Source organism: Strigops habroptila, chromosome 7 (genome assembly GCF_004027225.2).
Source record: "Strigops habroptila isolate Jane chromosome 7, bStrHab1.2.pri, whole genome shotgun sequence".
Classification (NCBI taxonomy): Eukaryota; Metazoa; Chordata; class Aves; order Psittaciformes; family Psittacidae; genus Strigops; species Strigops habroptila.
The window spans coordinates 44,495,840-44,505,015 of record NC_044283.2 but is presented as its reverse complement, the minus strand read 5'-3'; the positions used below and the strand labels follow the sequence as shown (position 1 = coordinate 44,505,015).

At 38.7% G+C, this 9,176-nt stretch overlaps 1 long non-coding RNA gene across 2 annotated transcripts in view; it reads left to right on the top strand.

Moving 5' to 3' along the window:
- The first annotated feature begins 6,254 nt into the window (after positions 1-6,254).
- Positions 6,255-9,176, top strand: part of LOC115610404 — a 201,952-nt gene continuing 199,030 nt past the window's right edge. For both annotated transcript variants that reach the window (XR_003992209.1, XR_003992208.1), the window contains exon 1: positions 6,255-6,320. This is a non-coding gene — a long non-coding RNA (uncharacterized LOC115610404). The remainder of the gene's footprint in view (positions 6,321-9,176) is intronic.

The window sequence follows — 9,176 nt, the reverse complement described above, 5'->3', positions numbered from 1 at the left end:
AGTGAATAATCTCCTGTTTATCCAAGTTGAGAGTTCTTTTCATCTTTCTGTCATCTTGGAACTAGCTTAATGGCTTTTTAATGAAGCTTCTCATTGGCTTCAATGGTTATTAGATGCATGTAATTTATAAATTGGGTCAATTGTTTTACAACACTTACTTAGTCTTAGAGTGCTCTTATCAATGCTGGTAAGGTCAGGACAAGTTTCCATACGCTTGAGAATGAAAAGAATGAGCCATACACCTATCCCAAGGGTGAGATTTGTTTCCTTTAAATCTCAATGGCAGAACTCTCATTCACTTAAATAAGACCGAATTTCAGTCTCTTTTCATCTCTTTTGTTTCTTACCTGCAAAGTAACTTCCTTAATGTGTCTTCAAAGTTGTCCTGCTGTCAGTCCCCAGTAAATTTTCTGTCTGTTTTTCCAGAACAGAATCATGGCTTAAGCCCAGCCAACATTTAAGCCCCATACAGCCGCTCACTCACTTCCCCCACAGTGGGATAAAAGAATTGGAAGAGTAAAAGTGAGAAAACTCGTGGGTTGAGATAAAGACAGTTTAATAGGTAAAGCAAAAGCTGCACACGCAAGCAAAGCAAACCAAGGGATTCTGCCACTCCTTCCCATTGGCGGGCAGGTGTTCAGCCATGTCCAGGAAAGCAGGGCTAAATCACATGCAGAATCACATAAGACGTAAGTCTTCTTGAGAAGACAAATGCCCTAACTCCGAGTGTCCCCTCCTTCCGTCTTCCTCCCCAAGCTTTATATGCTGGGCATGACATCATACAGTATAGAATATGCCTCTGGTCAGTTGGGGTCAGCTGTCCTGGCTGTGATCCCTCCCAGCTTCTTGTGCACCCCCAGCCTCCTCGCTGGTGGGGTGGTGTGAGAAGCAGAAAAGGCCCTAACTCTGTGTAAGCATTGCTCAGTAATAATTAAAACATCCCTGTATTATCAACATTGTTTTTAGTACAAATCCAAAACATAGCCCTATGCAAGCTACTATGAGGAAAGTTAACAGTATCCCAGCTAAACCCAGCACAAACAGTTAATTTCACTTTTTACTTAAGTTGGCTGCTCATGTGCCCTCTTTATATCTGTAAGCTGTATTGATGGCGATTTTTTCCATTTTTCTATCATCACTTTCTTTATATGTATAGCTCATTCTGCTTCTCCTGCTGCAAATACTGTTTCCACTTATTGGTAGTCTTTACCCAAGTCTATTACAAGTGCCATAACAAATCTATCTCAGTACCCTAATCACCACCTATTTAAATGTGATTGAGGTTTTGTTATGTCTGCCTTGACTTGCCGATTGTATTTGGTTTGCATGGCAAGGCTTTGGTAGCAGAGGGGTACAGGGGCAGCTTCTCTGAGAAGCTGCTAGAAGCTTTCCCCTGTGACTAGTAGAGCCAATACCAGCTGGCTCCAAGATGGACCTGCCACTGGCCCTGAGCACACCAGTGGTGAGCCTCTGGGATAACACAGTTAAGAAGGGGGGAAAAAAGGTATTGTGTGGGAGCAGCTGCAGCCAGAGAGAGGAGCAAAAATATGTGAAAGAACCCTGCAGACACCAAGGTCAGTGAGGAAGGAGGGGAAAAGGTGGTCCCAGTGCCAGAGCAGAGATTACCCTGCAGCCCCTGGAAGACTCCGCCAGGGAAGGGGGATGTGCCTTGAAGGAGGCTGTGACCATATGGGAAGCATGCACTGGAGCAGGCTCCTGGCAGGACCTGTGGCCCATAGGGAGAGGAGCCCATGCTGGAGCAGGTTTGCTGGCAGTGACTTGTGATCCCATGGGGGACCCATGCTGGAGCAGTCTGTTCCTGAAGGACTGTACCCCATGGAAGGGACCCACGCTGCAGCAGTTCATGAATGACTGCAGCCTGTGGGAATGACTCACATCGGAGGAGTTTGTGAAGAATAGTCTCCCATGGGAGGGAACCCACGCTGGAGCAGGGGAAGAGTGTGAGGAGTCCTCCTGCTGAGGAAGAAGAAGAGGCAGAGACATAATGTGATGAACTGACTGCAAACCCCGAAAGTGCTACTGTGTGGGAGGAAGTAAAGAAAATCAGGAGTAAAGTTAAGCCTGGGAAGAAAGGAACAATGGGGGGAAGATGTTTTTAAGATTTTTGTTTTATTTCTCAATATCCTACTCTGATTTGATTGGTAATAAATGAAACTATATTTTCCTCAAGTCAAGCCTGTTTTGCTCATGACAGTAATTGGTGAATGATCTCTCCCTGTCCTTATCTTACCCATGAGCCTTTCATTATATTTTCTTTCCCCTGCCCAGTTGAGGAGGAGAGTGATAGAGCAGCTTTGGTGGACACGTGGTGTCCAGACACGGTCAATCCACCACGCTAACATAATTTGTATTTATTAGAAAGGTTCTAAGTGCTGTTACATTGTCCTTTAAAAATAAAACTCCTCAAGCAGCCTGAAGAATGTACAAGTTGATATTCTGCACTTAAGTTTTTAAAGTAAACCGTTTAAAAATAAATACTTTCATTAATACTGGAAAGGAGGACTACTTACTGGCAATGCTTAGGAACATATTGAAATCAATTATCTCAAAATATTTGAATGTTGATTCAAATGAAACATTGACATTTATTCATCTTTTTACCGCTTATTTAGCAAAATATAATAATGAGAAATTAATGGTATGAATTTTGATTGTGTGGACTACTCAGAGAGAAACCTGAATACTTGTGCTCCTGAAGGAGTACTTCTGTCAGGCCTTCTTATGCTTGACTTGGATCATCCTTGGGAGCTGCTCTTTAAAATGGGTATTTATCTGCTATACATTTAATTTTTGGCAGTAAACTTGTCTAAATGAATGCACACGTGTACACATATGCCTTCTTTTATGCTAAGAAGATATGCAAAAGAGGATATTGGGACATGTCAGTATATGTTTTAGATGTTTGTAGCTGACTGTGCTGTAATACATCTTCAGCTTGACTGCACCTTTTACAAACATTCGCTGGGTCCTGCCTCAAGGTGGAGCTGTTATATTTTCAATGGAGATAAAGACCTTAAAAGCATTTTCTTCTCCCAAATCCTGTTTCTGATTTGAATAGATGTATGGGTTATGTTGGTAAAGAAAAATGGCAAGCAGTCTTCCTCCCCCTCAGGAAAAGCTGGAGTCAGCAATGTGTCACACAGGTGGATGGGCCTACAATACTGATATTTATTCAATCTGACATTACCTTTCAGAGGTTCAGGAAGATGCATACCTTTCACTTACAGTAGGTATCCAGCAGAATTATGACAATATGTGCATGCCGGCTGTCAAATGTAGTACTATTCTTGTTGTGGCTTTTTGTAATTGTGAATGTTTTCCCAGAAGAGTGTACATGTGTGTGTGTGTGTATTGTGTTCTAATTAAGACTGTATGAGACAGTTATGGCAGGCTGTCAAATCAATGGGATACTGGGTATATTTTAGTCTCTGTGCTATAGTCTAAATAACCTTTTAAGGACTCTGTTCTCCCAATGTGATAAATAAATGCTGAATGTTCTATACTTAATAGGTCTTTGAGTAATGCATTCCACATGGCTTTATTGCTGGAATGAGACCTTCTTATCACTAAATACACAATAGTGGCACGAGGTCGTTTTAACATGAAGACGGGAATACATCTTATAGATGAACAGTCAGTTTCTTGTGAAGTTCAGTTAAACAGGAATACTCTAAAGTAAACAGAGGTGGCAAACTTAAGGAAAATGAGGGAAACCTACAAGTAATAACTTATGCAAGTTATCTTTCACCTCTCAGTTTATGGTGAATATCTATCCTTGCTGGATTTGTGAAAGTAACACTAATTTCCCTCTTGTTTTTCTCCCTTTGATTCAGAGTATCTTTATTCTGGTCACTTTAAAAGTTAACTGTATCACACATTTCAAAAGCTTCCTGCTCCAGACTGTAGGAGAGAGAGGTCTGGCCAAGCCCCTCGCAACAGGTGTAACAAATGACCTGTTTGCAGTTCATTTTGGGTAAAAAACCAAAATTAAATAAAAATCCAGGTGGTCTTAGTTTTGACTAAAGATGACATTTACCAGAAGTGAGAGGAAATTAAATTAGGCCCTAAACAGTGTGTAAGGTCTGAATTGGGAGCAGGACTGGGGGACTGTCTGATGGGCTGGGTATACAGTGCCACACTGGTGCCCTGTGTCCTATTGAAGAGGGTTCACATTTTGAAGACAGTATTCAATGTGGAGCTCGGTGACATCTGTTTTGGTAAGACATTTATTAATCTAAAAACGCAGCTTCTAATTGCTATAAGTATTAGTAAAATTGGGTCAAATTAGCTTTGGCTGGCACAAAAATGGAAAAAGAAGCATTTTTGAATGGTGAAATATTTCATCATTCTGAAACAACATTTTGATCATTTGGGCTAGACTGAGAGCAGGGGGACTTGGAGATAGTACGAAACTGAAGACAAATTCCCTTTTGAAGTCCAAGTCTTGGTTTCAGTGGATGTTTTAAGTTCATGTTAAAAATTGATGCTTTCACTAGGGAGGACTGGTCCTGATAATCCCATTGCCTCCAAAGTATTTTATCTTTTTTACTTGTTACTTAGAACTTTATTTGGAGGAGATGCTTCCAATATATGTATTGATTCAGACAGGAAGAAAATTAATTTCAGGTAAGTACACTTAGCAGCTGGAATATACTGGTCTAAACCACCAACAACATTGATTCATATCTCAGTGGTGTAAATGATAATTCCACTGTAATTCTAAATCTAGTTCTTATTATTAAAAAATTATTGGAGTAAAAGTATTTTCAGCTGGAGAAATTGGGTGAAGTCACACAGTTTTCCGTAAGTCTCTATTATATTTTACTTTTTTGGGGAGGAAAAAAAAATAAAAATAATTCTGACATATTTTTTGAAAGAAGTTTTCTTATTCTGTTTATTCACAGAAACTTTCTCTTCCCAGATTACTGAGTAGAGGTTAAACATATCCAATACTTGGTTAATTTAGAAGATCTTATCCTTAGAAAGAAAATAAAATATGGGAATTCCATAATCTTTATTCTCTTCATAATCAGAAACAAAACCATAAATGTCATAAAAATCATCTCTAACTTCTGCTTTCTCAGCATTTAGAAGAAATAATTTCATTTCATGAGAGGGGTTTATTGATTTACCTATAAAGATGTTGAAGAAAACCTAAGTGAAAACTGCTTTGTACTGGAAGGTTTCTGTTTTTAATTATACCTTTGATGTAAAACTTGTCCATTTGTGTCCAGCTTCTTGAATGGTGAGGCGAATTTCACAATCCTACATTACTGCTTAATAAGAAAGATTGTAGAGTGATCTAACAAAAATCATGCCTGGGCCTGAATTGAAAGGAGTAAAAATTGTGATAGTTTGAGTCCTTTAGTTTTTGTTTGCTTGTTTTGGTAGTGAGCTTGCTCAGAGGAGGAGTTAAAACTTTGGGTTGTGGAATTAGTCTGTTTACCTTAGTCAGAGTGTTGGTGTCTTACCAGGTGTTTTTCAGAGTATTTAGGGGCATGCTCAATACGCTTGATGAAAACAGATGTTGAAATTCTCTGCTAACTGGAGTCCCAGGTGTTTTCTATTCTTTGGCTGTGCAGTCAATACTGCAGCTGGGGTCCTGCTTACCCTGAGTTTTCTATGACTTTTATGTGCTTTGAGTCTGGTGTCTGGGGAGTAGTTTTTTCCGGTTTTACATGTGAGTCATGGTTCTTGAATGGTTCAGGTCTGTTCTGAGAAAGAAGAAGGTAATACCTTATAGCAGTATGTAAGATTATCTGAAACTGATTGGAGGCTAGATGGAACTTGGAGCACAGTTTTGTCAGTTTATACTAAATTGATGAGAATGAGCTTCGGCTCACTATCAGGCTAAGAAGCGACAGGACACAGATTTGCCAGTTGTCAGGACTGGCTTGCATGGGGCTTTATTGCAGGATCACTTAGGATGGATGCTTTCCCTTTGTTTTATAGGTAAGCTTCTAAATTTCAGGGCTTGAGTTCCAGGGAATTAAAATGGGTACAAAATAAGCTTTCTGTCTGTCCCATCTTTCTTCTCGATTTGTGCTATAGAACTGTACTTTCTGTCTTTCTGCTCAGTTTTTCAGAAGTTCTGCAGATAGCAGCGTTTATAAATCAAACTTCCTGTTTCAGTCCACACTCTTGCTCCTCTGCATCAGGTCTGGCTGGCAGCTTCTGCTCAGATTGGAGTAGTTGGTGTTGCCAGAAGCAACTTTTGTTATCCTCTCAGCAGAAGTGATCAGAAAACCATGGCAGAAGGAAGAAGATCAGCTGAATAATCTTCTAACAGTCTAATAAGGGTAAGTTCATAAATCCAGCAGGGTTTGAATATCTGAAAAGCATATTAATGCTCACATTTCCTGAGAAGGGCTTGCTGTATTCTTCAGTCTTTCTGCCAGAACTATGTAGGTGGATAACCCATTTTCACAAAGATCCCTTTTGCTCCCTTTCTGTCAGGCAAAGATATGTCATCAGGAAAGAATCCCTAAAATTTATGAACTGCAGACTCACTTGCATTTTTCAGCCTTTACTGGTATTTTGTAAGTACAGATAAAGTAATGAATAGAATATTCAGAAAATACCCCCATTTTATTTTTTATCTTTGAGTGTCACATTTTAGTCTATTAGAGCAGCACTGGTTTCCAGCACTGTTGTATGGTAGTCTAAAGACATCTCAAAGAGAGCAATTTAATAATGTTAAGAGACTGACTTGATGAGAAAATTGAAATATAAATGACAGCCAGGTTTTCCTGGACTTGTCCTGTCCTTCTTGTCTTCCAATCCTTTGGTCCCAATTCCACCTTCCTCCAAATAATTTTCAGACAGAATGAATTTGGAACATTTTCCTGGGATTTTGGCATGTTGTGGCAACCTACGAGTATCAACTGTACTTGTTTAGATTAAACTGTGCTGGATGAGTAATTACCATGCTTGCAGAATGTACAATATCTGGAAGTACTGGACTTTGTGCCCCTAGAGTGGGTACACAGTTAACCTGGCACATGCTGAACAGGTATGGCCTATATAGAAGAGATCCTATGTAAAATACTGTTCTGTAAAGTGATTTTCCAGAATTGATGTCTTTGCCATAATGGTCTGAAGGAAGGAGAATCTGTGAAAGTAAACCATATAAAATGAATTCTCTAAGTGTCTTAATACATCTGTAATTGTTTACTTTTGCATCACATGTTATGAGGGTTTTTTTAAAATAAGTCTGCAAAAACCTAAACCCAAATTCCTAACTTAATTTTTTCTATCAGTCAGGCTGTTCCTATCTTCACATTGTTTAAAAGTTCTGGAAACTTTGCTCTTACAACCAAGATAAAATTTCTTGAACATTAAGTTACCCAGTTCTGTTCCTATGCTCTTTTGTTGTGCCCATCACCAGATTATTTGTTTCCCCGATCTGTTCCTATGGCAACCATGTGGCTTTAATTATATGTTCTGACATGGGATTATCCTTTTGCTTTGGTGAGATTGCATAATGTCATTCCATCTCTGCAATGAAAAAACCAAGTATTTTTCAGTTGGCATAAAAATATTGTCAGAGGATAAACTAATGGTGATACTTTCCCTAAGTTCTGTTAGAGTGTTATTTTGGGTCTTTTTCTTTGTTCTTTGGGTTTTTTTTATGTTGTTTTTTCTTTTTAAAGTGTTCCCGTCATACTAGGCTCATGTGGTGGTCCAAGGCAGTAAACATAGTTATCATGGAAGGTGTTAGCAGAAGTAGAATTACATTGCTTGCAGTAGAAGAATAGGAGTCAGGTGAAGTGGAGTGTCATTTAGGATTTGAAGGGGTATGACAACAGCCTATGTATTCAGAAGTTTTGGATTTCCCTAAAAAAAAATAAATTGCTTATCATAGTATACTCTCAGCCTACAGAAACAGTCCTGCCCTCAGCTTTTTATGTATCAGAACTAATGTATTCAGCAGTAATACCTTTAAGGAAAAAAGGCTTGCTAGCAACCTATTTTTCCAGAAGGCATTTGTTTGACAGGTGAGCCTTTCAAGGAGCTGGCAAGAAGCCAGTAGCAGCACTGGAGGTAATGCACGGTCAGAAGGAGGTCTAGAGGTAGTGGCCATATCTACTGACTTTGTTCTCTTTACTTCTATTTTGTTTCATGATTTAGTGAGATTTTACAGATCAGCAGACAAGGGAAGTAGCTGACAAATGCATCTGTGGGGCTTCAGAGACATTTTTATTTCATGGATACACAAAATACAGTAGTGGTATTGATGGGAGTAGGAAAATCAGACTATTTTTGCCCAGGTGTTTCTTGTATGGTTTTAGTCACGTATGCTGCCACAGGCAGTGTCAAAGCAAGAGTTCTGTGAGTGCAGCACTTGAAAAAATAGTTATGACGGCTTTTTTCTGGGATGTGCTGTCTGAGAAAAACATTAAAGAAAGCCTGCAGAATCTGAAATTCTTAATGGAACTTGTCTGAGCCTTTTAGTAATGAATAACTTTCAAGGTATAACACAATGTATTAAGGTGAAAGTTGATATAATTTCAGGACCATTTCTCTTTATACTGAGAGGACTCTGTAAGGGTAAACTGCTGAGTAAATTCTGTAAATTACTGCAGGTTCTGAAATTATTTCCAGTATCCTCTTTTTTTAATCTCTCTTTTTTGAAAGGTTTTATGGGAGTGCAGCATAAAGCTCTTACCATAAAAAACAGGGAACTGTATTTACTTTCTGAAGTTTAAATCCTTGAATTAAGAAAAATGTCATGGCTTTTGGTTTGTGCTCAGAAATTGGTATAGTTTTTGTGATAACGCAGTAAACCTACTTTTTTCTGTTACTCTTAACAGCAACTTCCAGAAAAAGCAACTTTACTTTCACAGCACACTGAGGATAATAAAGGAGGCTGAAGGGATTCTCTTTTTAAAGCATTCCTTTATGCTTTATCTTTTTCTAACCTGACATAAACAGAAAATTATAACAGTTTCTAACATAATGCAAATACATATGTTGTTTAGTCAGCGAGAAGAGAATGACCTCTTGGTTCCATTAAGAAAAACTTAAGTTCTAGTTGTGTGGCTACATGTTTCTGAGTATTTGTTCAACTTGAAGAGTAGAAAATGCTAACATTATATCCAGGTTGTACCCAGTAGCCTCATGATTTCATATCAATCTAGTGTTTTCATTAAAAT